General features: G+C 46.1%; 1 pseudogene; it reads left to right on the top strand.

The window, feature by feature from the left end:
* Positions 1 to 5,786: 5,786 nt before the first annotated feature.
* On the top strand, positions 5,787 to 6,453 carry LOC120381737 (annotated as a pseudogene).
* Positions 6,454 to 15,586: the final 9,133 nt, after the last annotated feature.

Below are 15,586 nucleotides of genomic sequence, written 5' to 3'. Positions count from 1 at the left end.
GGTGCCTTTTACACTGCTCTACTGTGAGAGCAGCCACTCCTGGGCAGTTCACACGCAGTCTCCAGCATGTAACTCGCCGCAGCTACACAGTATTGAGTGCTGCTAGTCAGTGACTCACGAGTTACAGTGCAGCACAGGAGAACCCCAGAAAATGCTCTGCTCCCAGACTTCCCCCAGAAATGTGCATCTTTCGCTGTCCAGCACACTCCTGAACAACGCAAGCTCATATGAAGTCTGTCATTTCATCAGTGGAAAATGACATGCACCAGCCTTGTTATCCCAGATGGAGTTTCCATCACACTTTAATCCAACCACACTGGTTAGATAAAGAATAAAACAAGATTATTAACTATCAAAAAAAATATTTTAAGATACAGATAATGAGGCATAAAGCTCAGAATTGTTTACAAAAGAAATGCAAAGATAAAACACAAACTAACATCTAAGTTAACCAGCTGAAACGGATTCAAGGCAAATGTTTCTCTCACCATGTGCTGAGACAGGCTGGTTTTCCTTTCAGCCAGGACTCCCCCTAACCTGCCCCTGCCTCCCACGTTCAGCTCTTCAGGAGTTGTCATAAGCAGAGAGAAAGGGGAGAGAGAGAGTCTCAAGCATTTTCCTCACCTCTTTTTATAAATCAGTCCTTTGTACTAGAAACAACTTCAGTTCTCAGCTGAGTCATGGTGCCAGGCTGTCTGTCGGAGATATGAGAATTGGGAGGGAAAGTCTACAGAAAGAGCTTTGGTCAAGTTAGAAGGCCTGAAGTATTAGCTGAGCTTGCTTCTCTGTGTAAAGGGCATAGAAAGGCAAAGTGGAATGGAAAATCCCCCAGATTGGGGAACTAATGGCTTTGTGTGCATAAGGGGCCTAAGTAGGTGTAGTGGAAAGTCCCCAAACACACTGATTTGCAGTAACTGAGCTTGTGAAACATAACCACAGTGGAAGTGTTAGAAAAGTCAAACCACGAACTAGACTAGGAATAACAATAACAGGAAAGGCCGAATATGGAAAACTGCTTGTTCAGCTTGCTTTTGACCTGCATCATATTTTGCAATATATTCCAAATAAGGTAATTAACGTGCAATGTATGTGCCATTGATTGTGGTTTTAAGCTTTAAAAGGCTTGTGTGGTTTTTAGCTCAGGGGGACAGTATTCCAATAGCTGTCGCCCCCTGCGCACGTTTAACCAAGAAAAGAGCCTCAGGCTGAGCTGATTCAAAATCAATCGTGTGGTTGTTTTCCACAACAGCTTCAAGAGGTCCCTGTGATGGAATGTAAATGTCGTCTTCACACCTTCCCCCTGCAGGAGAATGGCTGTTTGACCAGCTGTTTGCCTTGCTGTCTCTGAGGAACTGCTCTGTGGGTGTTCCCCAGAATTGTAACTTTTTCCGTAATCTCATACTGTAAAATCTCATAACTTTACATACAGTGTTACTACACATTTTAACAGGAGGATAATATTCAGTAGATTATGCATTTTCAAATGATACCTCACAAGCCATACTGTGTACAAAATTGATCATAATTTTCTAGAAGAGTGAACATAGGGGTATAGACTGACACAGTGTCTGTGTGTGTGTTCCCAGCAGATATGTGGGTATTTCAGTCCCTCATAAGCATAGTGTTCGGCATCTTCAAGGACCTGGGGAACTAGTCCTGGAAATTCACTGGTTTACCAAGTGTGACACTGTATGGAATTGTGAGACACTTTGGTATTAATAATAAAATAATATAATCTTATCAAATTAAAATGAATCATGGTAGATATGCCATGTAAGGTGTCAGGGGAAATGTTATGATTTGCCAAGTATGATAATTTTGTTTCTATGTCTGTATCACCTTTGTATTGTGAGTTATAGATATGTAGGGTATATCTGTATTTCCAGACTTGTGCAGTGTTTCTGGGTGACACCCCCAGACATATTGACATCAACACTGCCTAGCCTGTTTGATGGCCCATTGAGGGTCATCAGCTGTACAATGAGCCCATGGAAAGGACCAAGGATACACCTATTGAGTCAGCAAGACATGCCGGGTATACCTGTGTAATGAGAACTCAAAGGCTTTTCCATGCCACATGCTGTGAATCTTGTGTTTGGGACACAGGAAGTACAAGCCACATAGCAAAAGAAATATAAAGGGCAGCTGCATCATCTCCATTTTGTCTTCAATCCCCTTTCCTGCCTCTGGAGCAACTTCTCTACAAACTGAACCCTGGAACAAAGGACTGAATGATCCATCCAAGCTGTGGATGTGTTCCAGGCAGATTTTCACACCGGCAACTCACCAATACTGCTAAGAACCTGATATATCCATTTTGGAATGTATCTGACTGCTTTCCCATTTAACTTTCTTTCTTTCTTTCTTTGTTTAAACCTTTAGTTTAGATGCTAAGGATTGGCTGGCAGTGTGGTATTTTGGGTAAGATCCAAACCTATACTGACCTGGTAACGTGGCTGACCTTTGGGGTCAGAAGATCATTTTGTTTATGTGAGCAGAGTTTTGAAATAACCTCTCACTGTACTGGGCCTAAGTGCTGATTAGGAGTCAGAGAACTGGGATGCAATAAAGGGGGCCGTGTGATTTCTTTTTTCAGCTTCTCGATAACCCAAGTGGGTGATCCCTTTTCAGCCTGCTCTGATCTTGGCATTTTCAGTGAGACCTGCCTCTGGCCCACCAGGTCACACTAAGCACTGAAGTTAAATTAATAGAATGTTTTTTATGACAAAGTCTTATGAAATCAACTGAATTCCTTTTTTCTTTCATCTGAGCAGGGTTTCCTGTTACCCAGCCTGATGTGATCTCCCAGCTGGAACAAGGGGAAGAGCCATGGGTCCCAGACCTCCAGGGTTCAGAGGAAAGAGAGATCCTGAGAGCTCCCGCACAGGTGATGAAACATTAAACCACCTCAGAATCTGTAACTGCCTGAAGGAAACATCTGGGATGCCCTACAAAGCCCTTGGGGAGGTGTCTCAGTTCATTATTGTCCCTAGCAGGGGTCATATCCTCAGGGTAAATATAGCTCATGGCTTCCTATAGATCCTAGCAGACACCAGGCAGTAGCTTCCTCCCTTCCCCCTGCGTATTTGGATGGGATGTGAAGGCTGAACTGATCCCCTCCTCTCTCTTATTTAGAATCATAGAATCTCAGGGTTGGAAGGGACCTCAGGAGGTGTCTAGTCCAACCCTCTGCTCAAAGCAGGACCAAACCCAACTAAATCATCCCAGCCAGGGCTTTGTCAAGCCTGACCTTGAAAACCTCTAAGGAAGGAGATTCCACCACCTCCCTAGGTAACCCATTCTAGTGCTTCACCACCCTACTAGTGAAAAAGTTTTTTCCTAATGTCCAACCTAAACCTCCCCCTCTGCAACTTGAGACCATTACTCCTTGTTCTGTCATCTTCTACCACTGAGAACAGTCTAGATCCATCCTCTTTGGAACCCCCTTTCAGGTAGTTGAAAGCAGCTATCAAATCCCCCCTCATTCTTCTCTTCTGCAGACTAAACAATCCCAGTTCCTCAGCCTCTCCTCATAAGTCATGTGCTCCAGCCCCCTAATCATTTTTGTTGCCCTCCGCTGGACTCTCTCCAATTTATCCACATCCTTCTTGTAGTGTGGGGCCCAAAACTGGACACAGTACTCCAAATGAGGCCTCACCAGTGCTGAATAGAGGGGAATGATCACATCCCTTGATCTGCTGGAAATGCCCGCATTTATACAATCCAAAATGCCATTAGCCTTCTTGGCAACAAGGGCACACTGTTGACTCATATTCAGCTTTTTGTCCACCGTAACCTCTAGGTCCTTTTCTGCAGAACTGCTGCCCAGCCATTTGGTCCCTAGTCTGTAGCAGTGCTCTTCCGTCCTAAGTGCAGGACTCTGCACTTGTCCTTTGAACCTCATCATGTTTCTTTTGGCCCAATCCTCTAATTTGTCTAGGTCCCTCTGTATCCTATTCCTACCCTCCAGTGTATCAACCACTCCTCCCAGTTTAGTGTCATCTGCAAACTTGCTAAGGGTGCAGTCCACACCATCCTCCAGCACGTTACTGAAGATATTGAACAAAACCGGCCCCAGCACCGACCCTGGGGCACTCCACTTGATACCGGCTGCCAACTAGACATGGAACCATTGATCACTACCCGTTGAGCCCGACCTTCTAGCCAGTTTTCTATCTACCTTACCGTCCATTCATCCAGCTCATACTTCTTTAACTTGCTGGCAAGAATACTATGGGAGACTGTATCAAAAGCTTTGCTAAAGTCCAGAAATAGCACATCCACTGCTTTCCCCTCATCCACAGAGCCGGTTATCTCATTATAGAAGGCAATTAGGTTAGTCAGGCATGACTTGCCTTTGGTGAATCCATGCTGACTGTTCCTGATCACTTTCCCCTCCTTTAAGTGGTTCAGAATTGATTCCTTGAGGACCTGTTCCATGATTTTTCCAGGGACTGAGGTGAGACTGACTGACCCGTAGTTCCCCGGATCCTCCTTCTTCCCTTTTTTAAAGATGGGCACTACAGTAGCCTTTTTCCAGTCATCCAGGACCTCCCCCGATCGCCATGAGTTTTCAAAGATAATGGCCAATGGCTCTACAATCACATCCGCCAACTCCTTTAGCACCCTCAGATGCAGCGCATCCGGCCCCATGAACTTGTGCTCGTCCAGTTTTTCTAAACAGTCCTGAACCACTTCTTTCTCCACAGAGGGCTGGTCACCTTCTCCCCATACTGTGCTGCCCAGTGCAGCAGTCTGGGAGCTGACCTTGTTTATGAAGACAGAGGCAAAAAAAAGCATTGAGTACATTAGCTTTTTCCACATCCTCTGTCCACTAAGTTACCTCCCTCATTCAGCAAGGGGCCCACACTTTCCTTGACTTTCTTCTTGTTGCTAACATACCTGAAGAAACCCTTCTTGTTACTCCTAACATCTCCGGCTAGCTGCAACTCCAAGTGTGATTTGGCCTTCCATGAGCAATACTTTTATACTCCTCCCTGGTTATTTGTCCAATCTTCCACTTCTTGTAAGCTGTTTTTTTGTGTTTAAGACGAGCAAGGATTTCACTGTTAAGCCAAGCTGGTCGCCTGCCATATTTACTTTTCTTCCTACACATTGGGATGGTTTGTTCCTGCAACCTCAATAAGGATTTTTTAAAATACAGCCAGCTTTCCTCGACTCCTTTTCCCGTCATGTTATTCTCCCAGGGGACCTTGCCCATCAGTTCCCTGAGGGAGTAGAAGTCTGGTTTTCTGAAGTCCAGGGTCTCTGTTCTACTGCTCTGTTTTCTTCCTTGTGTCAGGATCCTGAACTCGACCATCTCATGGTCACTGTCTCCCAGGTTCCCATCCACTATTGCTTCCTCTACTATTTCTTCCCTGTTTGTGAGCAGCAGGTCAAGAAGAGCTTTTCCCTAGTTGGTTCCTCCAGCACTTGCACCAGGAAATTGTCCCCTACACTTTCTAGAAACTTCCTGGATTGTCTGTGGGAAGAGTTTGGGGAGTTCAGCTCCTGATTTTTATTTGACCTCCTCCAGCACTTGTTTTGGTTTGGTCTTTCCTGTTCCATCCCTGTTTGAGGTGTCTGTCTCTGTCACAGCAGGTGATGCAGTGGTCCGTGAGAAAGAGGAGCGGAATTCTCAGCAGAAAAATGTTGAGCAAGTGGATAAACACGGAGCATTATCACAAAGCTCGAAAAGGAATGTGTCCAGGAGTCCTGAGCAGGGAAACTCCTGGGAGATTCAGCACAGACCAGAAAGAGAGCAAGGAAACCAGCCAGGGGAGAAATTGGGTAAATTTATTTCCTGTTGGGGAACTCAGAAGGTCCTCATGGAAACCACAACACAACAGGAAATCCTTAGGCGAAAGAGAAAAAATACATGCACTGAGTGTGGGCAAAACTTCATTCACAGATCAAGCCTTTCTGTTCATCTGAGAATCCACACAGGGGAGAGGCCCTACAAATGCCCTGAGTGTGGGAAAACCTTCAATCGCAGTTCGCACCTTATTAGCCATCAAACAATCCACAGAGGGGAACGACCCTACGAATGCAGTGAGTGCGGGAAAACTTTCAATCGCAGCTCAAACCTTATTAGCCATCAAAGAATTCACACTGGGGAGAGGCCGTATAAATGCTGTGAGTGTGGAAAATGCTTCACTAAGAGTTCAGCCCTTTCTCAACATCAGAGAATCCACACGGGGGAGAGGCCCTATGAATGCCGTGAGTGTGGGAAAACCTTCACTTACAGATCAGGCCTTTCTAGACATCAGAGAATCCACACAGGGGACAGGTCCTACGAATGCAGTGACTGTGGGAAAAGCTTCACTCAAAGATCAGGCCTTTCTGTTCATCAGAGAATCCACACAGATGAGAGGCCCTATGAATGCAGAGAGTGTGGAAAACTTCACTCAAAGATCAGCCCTTTCTGTTCATCAGAGAATCCACACGGGGGAAAGGCCCTATGAATGCCGTGACTGTGGGAAAAGCTTCACTCAAATATCAGCCCTTTATGTTCATCAGAGAATCCACACAGATGAGAGGCCCTATGAATGCAGTGAGTGCGGGAAAAGCTTCACTCACAGCTCAGCCCTTTCTAAACATCAGAGGATCCACACAGGGAAAGACCTCACGAATGCCGTGAGTGTGGGAAAAGCTTCACTCAAATATCAGCCCTTTCTGTTCATCAGAGAATCCACACAGGGGAAAGACCCTACGAATGCCTTGAGTGTTGTAAAACCTTCAGTTGCAGCTCGCACCTTATTCGTCATCAAACAATCCACAGAGGGGAAAGACCCTACGAATGCAGTGAATGCTGGAAAACCTTCAATCGCAGCTCGCACCTTATTAGCCATCAAAGAATTCACACGGGGGACAGGCCCTATAAATGCTGTGAGTGTGGAAAATGCTTCACTAATTGTTCAGCCCTTTCTCAGCATCAGAGAATCCACACAGGGGAGAGGCCCTATGAATGCCATGAGTGTGGGAAAACCTTCTCTTGGCACTCATCCCATGTTAACCATCAGAGACTCTGCAAGAGAGATCAACATTGTAAAAATCTCTAGGGCTATCAATACTTTGTTTTTTAATACTTTTCCTGATTCCCACATAGTAACTTTTAAAGCTCTTTGAACTGTGTGCAGCACCGTTATCCCTCAGCTTGTCCAGATGCGTGGCCCATTTTTGCCTTTTGCAGTTCGCCCTCTTTTGAGATGGACCTATTTGTCCTTTCTATTGTCCCACAAGTAATTGGAGTGTGCCCTTCCTATGAGGAACAGGGGGCATCACGTTTATACCATTCCTCCTATTGCAAAGTTATTGTTAGAGTCACCAGTGATACAGATTGTATCCTTGCCAATTGTTCTCACGTTGCTCTGGGTTGTGCTGAAGAGCAGTTATATTGGGAATTTTTCAAATTATATGTAAATGAAGAGGAGCAGGGGCAGGAAAAAAGTATAATTACAGCTTCTGTGACACTGGAAGGAGATGGGGTGACTCAGGCCACGTCTATACTTACCTTCCCGGTCGACTCGGTGAGTTCGACTTCTCAGAGTTCGAACTATCGCGTCTGATCTAGACGCGATAGTTCGAACTCCGGAAGTGCTAGTTCGAACTCCGGTACTCCACCGCGGCAGGCGGAGTTGCCGGAGTCGACCCTGGAGCCGCGGAGTTTGCTTCCCCGCCGTCTGGACGGGTAAGTTTTCGAACTAGGGTAGTTCGAATTCAGCTACGTTATTCACGTAGCTGAATTTGCACCCTAGTTCGAATTAGGGCTGTGTGTGGACCAGGGCTCAGAGATTCCCTCCTTCCCCATCACTGCAGAACTGTTACCTTTGCCTGAGCCAGGCAGAGTTTATCTTCATCACATTCTATCCATCCACTTCTCAAAGTGTCATGTGATGAAGCATTCTCCGTTGTCTGTGCTTGCAGATGATGTTTTGACTTCTTTAATCCTATATCAGAGTCGCTATGACTGGAGATGAAAGTGTCAAAGACCTGGGAGGGGAATTCAAATGGATCCCAAATACAGTGTGATCATTTAGAGTTTAAATTCCAGGTTCCATCTATTGTAAAGCCACTTCTGGCAAGAGGGCTGTTTTTCCCTTATTATGGGGATGCTACGATACTAAAAAATTTGTAAATAACATAACTGACTATTGAGACAGGGATGAGGGAAGCAGGTTTGAATGGATCAGAGGAGAATGTGATGGGAGACTCTCTTGTCCCGATTCTGAATAATCAGATGTAACCTGCTCTGGAATTTCACTTGACACTTTCTTTGTCATGTATTCTCTCTCTGTGATGCGGGTTTCTATCTTTCCTGAAGGCTGTTTGGTCACCCAATTGGATATTAGTTCATTTGGTAGGATGTAGCTCAGATTTATTGAAGAATTTAAGACAATGACCCTTTGCTAAAGTCCTCATTTATGATTTCAGCTTTGCTTTTTCCCCATCCCTCCATGATGACATGGAGAAAGTTGAAGTGCAGTTCTATAAACAGGAGAGAACTCTCTAATTTACTGGACAAGCTAACAAAGAAACAGCAGTGATTTAAAATCTCCACTCAGAAATGGTGAACAACAGCAGAACCCCAACTAACTGAAGGAAGTGCATCTGATCACAGTGTATTTCAGTTATTTAAGGCAATATTGTCTTCGATGATCTGGGAAGAGAATTCCATGGTAAGTGATTTTGAACTAGGCAAAATGCCCATGGGTTTGGTTCCCAAAGCATTTGTAACCCAGGCCCTACAGAAGATCTCTCCTAGCTAATCCTATGGTATGGGAAATGCAGCCCTTCATGACACAGATGTTGAGGAAATAGAAGTGGAGTTTTTGTCAAATTTATCCTTTGTAGGTGCTAAAGATGTGTATAAAATGAAACCAGTGTTGAAAATGTAATAGCTTCTGAAAAATAGCCATTTTTAAATAGAATCTCCAGCTCTGGTAACTAACGAAGATTCTGATCCAGGCCTGTATCCAGTCCCTTCCCTGGACCTGTGCCACCGAATTAAAGAATTGCTGGGCATGTTTCAGGAAGCCATTCCTCATTAACACTGCTGAGATTTTAAGTGGTTTTGTAAAGTATTCTACTTCAGAGAACTGTAACTTTACCCTATCCAAGACCAAGGATTTGGAAAGAGCTGAGGTTGAAAGAGTCCACACCCAGTTCTTGGTTTCTACCCCAGTAAAGGAAGCTATGGTGACCCAAGGAAAATCGTTTGTACAGCTCCACTTCCAAGTTCAGTGTCACTGATTACACTTCCAAAGTATGCCAGGGTTAGATTGAGAACAGTCATCCTTCACTGTTTGGATGCAAAGAGAGAGTGCTTCATAGGACAGTCCTTCCCTGTGGATCCCAAACTGGCTGCCTGGTTGGGTAACAAGGACTTTCAGGCTGTAGAAATTATGGTAACCAATAAGGCAAAGAATGTGTCAGCCTACAATTTCAGATTTTCAGATACACGCATGTTGAGTCCTGAGACTATGGTTTTGTGTCTGACGCTGTGGCTACACAATTAAGCTGATGTTGGCACAGCTCCACCAATGCAGCTGTGCTGCTGTAGCACTGCAATAACAGATGCTGTAAGCCAATGGGAGAGATTTCTCCCATCAGACTTGATTAGTCCAGCCCCTGCAAGCGGCGGTGGCTATGTTGAGAGGAGAAGCTCTCCTGCTCATGTAGCACTATCTACACAGGGGGTTAGGGCTGTGTAACTACATTGTTCAGCTGTGTGGATTTTTCACTCCCCTAAATAATATAGTTATCCCAATAAATGTCTTTAGTGTAGACCAGAGAGGTTTCTCTTGTGTTTTATGCATTTACCTTACTTCTCTACCTCCTCCTACTTTGAAAGATTAAAAAGTGTGAAAAGAGAGGTATTTTTCTCCATGATGCAAACATTCCGACATAGAAGACCCCTTCTACCAACACATATGGCAGAAGATCCTGAGATATATGAACTCACAGAAGTGGTTGGGACCTACGTTGGGACAAACTACAATAAGAACCAGGGTTCAGTTGGCAATGGGGATTAAAAGAAAACTAACATATATGACAAGAATTTGTGATCTTTGAATATGTTATTGTTACCAATTAAAATGAAATTATGGGTGAAGTTATTGGTTAAAGAGTAAGAGACTGTGATGATCTGAATTATTTTGGAAAACTGAAAGTTCTCTTAGTTTTGTGTTTTGTTAGTCCTACAGGAAATGATGGCTAATCTTGAAAAGTTAATTTGATTTAATTTACCCTGGTTCCTCAACTGTTGCTACAGCTCTAGTACCCATCAATCCAAAGACTGAGAGAAATGGAGAGTTCCAACCATTGTCCTTTTAATATCTTATTGTTCCTCTCTGTTTTTTGTGCTGGCCTTTCTATTCTATCATTTTCTGCCTTTGTTTAGTGGTAACAGTTGGTTTCATCACTCACGTTTGTTTGTTTAAATCTCTATCCGTTGTTAAATAAATGTTTTGCTTGTTTGATAACTGTACTCAGGTGCTGTGTGAGATACAGTAGCAATGGTCCACAGTAACAACTAGTAACCTGGGATACTTCAGGAAGAGAGGATCTGGGATTTCACCGAGTATCTGGTGATCCAGGCTGACTCCAGAGGGGACACATTGAAGGAACTCAAGGGTTAAGGTGGCTGCTGTAGCTCAGAGGAGGGTGCTTGAGTTCCAGCAGGCTGGTGAGTTTGGTCACTAACATCCAAATAGAAAACTCCCTCTTTCTAGTGACAGGTGGCAACAAGGAGACTCTCAGCCCTCAGCACCCTGAGAAGGGTCATAATGTGTCTCTATGATGATCCACCTGTCAAATTCACACAGGGAAAGCTCCCGATAGCACAAAACTCTGCCCTATGAAATCATGGAACATGTGCTTTTCACTTTGTGGGTACGTCTAGACTACCCACTGTATCAGCGGGTAGCGATCGATTTCTCAGGGATTAATATATCGCATCTCATCTAGACGTGCTGGTCGACTCCGGAACTCCACCAGCGCGAACGGCGGTAGCGGAGTCAACAGAGGGCGATTCACATAGCTGAAGCTGTGTATCTTAGATCAATTCCCCCGCCCCCCCAGTGTAGACCAGCCCTCTGAAAGCATGTAAAAAATCCAAACGCTGGAGGACAGGGTTTGGGTCCAGAGCGACCTAGACAAATTGGAGGGTTGGGCCAAAAGAAATCTGAGGAGGTTCAACAAGGAGAAGTGCAGAGTCCTGCACTTAGGACGGAAGAATCCCAGGCACTGCCACAGCCTGGGGACTGACTGAGTGAGGGGGGTTTGATAGCAGCCTTCAACTACGTGAAAGAGCAGCAGTGTGGGCTTTCTCTTGGCCACTTTTGCTGGGCTGGGCAGGCAGCCTGGAGGCCTTTCTAGAAGAGCATTGGGAACTGAGTTAGAAAAACCAATGTGAAAACCAGAACCTCAGGTTTAGACTCATTTATTTATAATATTAAATCTTCAATTCTAGTGTCACAGTCAATACAATTTCTTCAGCCTGATAGTTGCCCAAAGAGAAACTTCTCTCCAAAGGGAGTGGAGATAAAGCACTTTTCAGAGTCCAAGAGAGACAAGGTGGTGAGGGTAAGAGGACCAACCTCTGTTGGTGAAAGAGACAAGCTGTGGAGCTAACCCCACACACTTCTTCAGTTCTGTGTAGCCTGGAAGGTCGTCTCTTCCATAACAAGCAGTTAGAACATAAGAACAGCCACACTGAGTCAGACCAGTTCATCTAGCCCACTCTCCCGAAAGTGGCCAATGCTCGGCGCCCCAGAGGACCCCTGGGACCAACATGTATACACCACCACCACAAACAAGGTTAACAGTCAATGCACATGGAGAAAGATCTTGTGTTTCCTTCCTTATGTCCTAGTCCCATCATGTGGCCATTTCCTTTTCTTCCTTCCTGTTAAAAGCTTTGGTGTTTTGCACAGAAACATTATTTCCCCAGGAGAGACCCAGGAGTGGGGGCTGCATTCCTGTGCCAAACAGTCACTGGAAGGGGGCAGACAAATGCCTTTAGGACGAGGCGTCCGTCACTGTCAAAAGATCATCTCCCTCCTGCGGTCACTGGCAGCCTGAATTTGTTCCTTATCCTCCCAGAGTCTGGGGGCTGGAATCAGCACTACCCAGCCCCTCCGTATGTAGCAGGAACAAACACAAACCTGGGCTTTAAAACAAGCTGTCCCCTTCCTTCTCAGGGAATATTTTTCTGTGATTGAAGTTGAGCTTCAGTTCCCCTCTCCTAGGGCGGGCGGGTGTGGGGCCAGCTCCCAGTGAGATCTGTTTTCACCATTGCCCTGTTTCAGTCACTCTGGGATCCTAACTCTGCTCCCAGCTGTCAGGCAGCTTACAGCCCATCCACCCTGTTCATTAACTCTGTGGTCATGTGTTACCCCCTTTGCCAGCGCACAGAACCTGCAGGAAAGCTACTCCTGCCAGATGCATTGGTGGTATAGTTGTGTGCGGAGGTGTCTTCTAAGTAATTCATCTGGGTTTGATTCCCAGTCAATGCAATAATGGCTTTTCTTCTGTTGTTTCCTCATCTGGAAGTGGTTTAATTTCAGTCACATTGTGTTACAATCACATTATCTATAGAATGAAACAATGTGTTGAAGTCCAGCAGGTCGTACAGGATGGAGGCACACAAGGGGCTGGAATGTATCATCTGAGAAAGACAGAACACTTGGAAACCTGCATCTCCCATCCCCTGGCCTTGCGTGTTATGATTCCAGCTGCGTGAGCTGTTTGTAGGATGTTCCAGCATGATGGGGAAATGAAGTTTTGAGTCAGTTTTTGCTCCTGCAGATTTCTTTGCTGTTATAATTATAATGACATGAACAACAGGGAGGCAAAATAAACATAAAGCCCAAATTGCAATACAGGTGGGGAAAGAGATGATCACGGTTAAGCCAAACACGTCAAAATAAAAATTAATACTAAAAAAGGGGAGAGGGGAAGAGATCAGGTTTGTGGAGATCCCCTTGATATTTCAATGCATATTGTTAGAATCAAAGATCAGACTTGACACTGGAAAACTACCTGTCTCTCTGAACACCTGTGATGAGCAAGATTGAGTTGGGACATTTGTTCTGCTTCAATCATTTATTGTCTCTCTCTTCTCTCCTTCTTCTCCCCCCAATTCCTCATCTCCAATGTCTCTGCCTCTCTCCTCTTGCTCCCTCTCCCCTGCTCTTTCCCAGGAACTCACACTCTACAGCATTTAGGACAAGCCAGAGCTCCCATGTTCTGCACATGAGCCTGTGTCAGAGGACATGTGACCCCGGTCAGAACCAGTCACCAGATCAATATGACCCTTTATGGGCGACTTCTCTGCCTGCTCTGCAATTTACATCTCCCCTCTCCCCCCGCCCGCAAACAGGGTGGGGTACAGCTCTGACAGAGGCCTAACAGGAGAAATTTCAGCCCAAAGACAAATTTGTGTGAAATGTTGAGAAATGAAGAGCCCCCCAAATCCCCAGAACTCTAGTGTCACCCCCATGGCACCAGCACAGGGAACCCAGTGAGATGGGGTTACAGAATACAAGGGGGGAGGCAGCAGGGAGAGAGGTGACAGGGAATCTCTCTTTTTCCTTCTCTCGTCACTTTCTGTTCTTCTCTTTCCTTCCAGGAACTGCAGTCACAGCAGGGAGGGGTTTGTCTCCGTGTCTGTCACGGAGGTGGTGGAAGTGATGGATTCTGTGACTTCCTGCAACCTCCGTGACTTCTGCAGTGGGCACAGTGGCTGACTCCAGGGCCACTCAATCAACTGGCTCCAGGGACCGCCCAAGCAGCGGCCAATGCGGCTGGCCCGGGGACCACTTTACCAGTGGTCCCGAGGGCAGCAGGAGCAGCCACAGCTTGGTGGCCTCTGGCAGCACTTCTGGGGTGGCCAGAGCAGCAGCTGGCCCCCTGGGGCTCCCCCCTGCCCTAGCAGCAGCTGGAGTGGCAGCGACTCTCAGGGCTTCTCCCCTGGTAGCTGGTGCTCATTAGCCATCAAATAAATCAAAACACTTCCCCCTGCAAGTGGATTTAGCCCGGGACCCTCAGAGTCAGCAGCTGTTACGCCCCCACTGAGCTCTCTGGCCAGGTATCCTAGTGCCAGGAGCCTCCGATTTAGATCCTAAAATAGTGTTTTTGCACCAGGGGGGCTGAAATTTTGGACCAGACATTGTAGCTCCACTGTTATTTTACTGAATTGCTTCAAAACAGCAAGTGTAGAAAGTCTCCTAAGTGCCAGGCTCTCTGCCATGGAAACAGCTGCCCCTGCTCTCCAGGAGTCTGTGCGTTCCACCCAGCAACGTACACACCTGCTCCGCACTGAAGGGGGGTCAGACAGTGACGGTAACACAAATCTTCAGACTATTAACCCAGGTCCCTTTCTTTAACCCAGGACATGCCAGTCACCTGTTAGCCATGGTGTTATCTTCATCTTCAAATACCTCTCAGGACATTGAACAGAGGGAGTGAAACCCCCTCCCCCCGAATGGCTCCCTGTTGAGGCGTTGTACCGAACCTGCCCCTGGAGACTGTCTGGTTTTATACTCTTAGAGCTTTTTCTCTTCAAACCCCTTATCCCAATCTCTGGGCCAACCTCCGCATTTCAGAGTTTAGAATTTACTCTCATCACCCCTTATGGCACTTTCCATGTGACTGAGACAAAGCAAGTGGGGGAAGCTCCGTGGCTAATGAAAACCAATGCTCTGGGTGAGGCCTGAACTCACACCCACAGCTGTATTTCCCCCTGCATGAGCCACTATAGGTGCTTCTTAGACAAACTTGGGCTGTAGGTGGTTATGTGTGTCTGTGCTTCACCACTTTGGCTGCTCTGTGAAAAGCTGATGGTTCAAACAGAAGCTGGTGGGGTTTTGTTTTGTTTTAAGCAATTAGAGTCTAGTACATTTTAACAGGCAGAAAATGTCCTATTCTGGTCTAGCCCCATTTGACTCCTTCTGTTCATCTTCTTCCTTCGCCCTCAGTGTCTTTCCTTCCCCATTGGGGACATGCAGAGATGAACCCCAGTCAGTCTGTGTCACAGAGAGTCTGTATCTCCTAAGGAATGTGGGTGAAGGATTCCAGCTGAATTAACGCCCACACCTGGGTTAGAAACATTTGTTTCTTTCGAGCACATAGTGGGAAATGGGACATTAATTCAGACCCAGGAGGCAAGGCAGAGGCTTCATGCTCTTGATCTCCATGAAGGGAGAGAGGATCCCCAGGAAGGAACAGAGCTTCCTTTAGATTCAAGCTGGGTCTCCTGGAAGTTGGAAAAGACCCTTGGTCACTGAGGATCTCATGGGATCGTGCTGCTCCAGAGGCTCGAGAATCCTGGGTGCGGGGAGGGTGTCATTGCACAGTCTGAAATGGAAGGGAGGACCCTGGAAGGGACAGGGAGGAACAGAAAATGGAGAGGAATGAAACAGAATAAACGCCTCTTCTGTCTCCCATCCCCAACCCAGCAAGAACTGTTATCAGTGGGGAAACTCCCCACGATGAATGGCAGAGACCACAGAGACATTCGCCTCATGCTGAGAAGTAAGGTGACCAATCACCAAGTGTGAAAAATCAGAGACTTTCACTAGAT

Source organism: Mauremys reevesii, linkage group 14, assembly GCF_016161935.1.
Source record: "Mauremys reevesii isolate NIE-2019 linkage group 14, ASM1616193v1, whole genome shotgun sequence".
Lineage (NCBI taxonomy): Eukaryota > Metazoa > Chordata > Testudines > Geoemydidae > Mauremys > Mauremys reevesii.
Note: the sequence above shows the minus strand (reverse complement) of the source record. Positions and strands in the feature narration are given on the sequence as shown.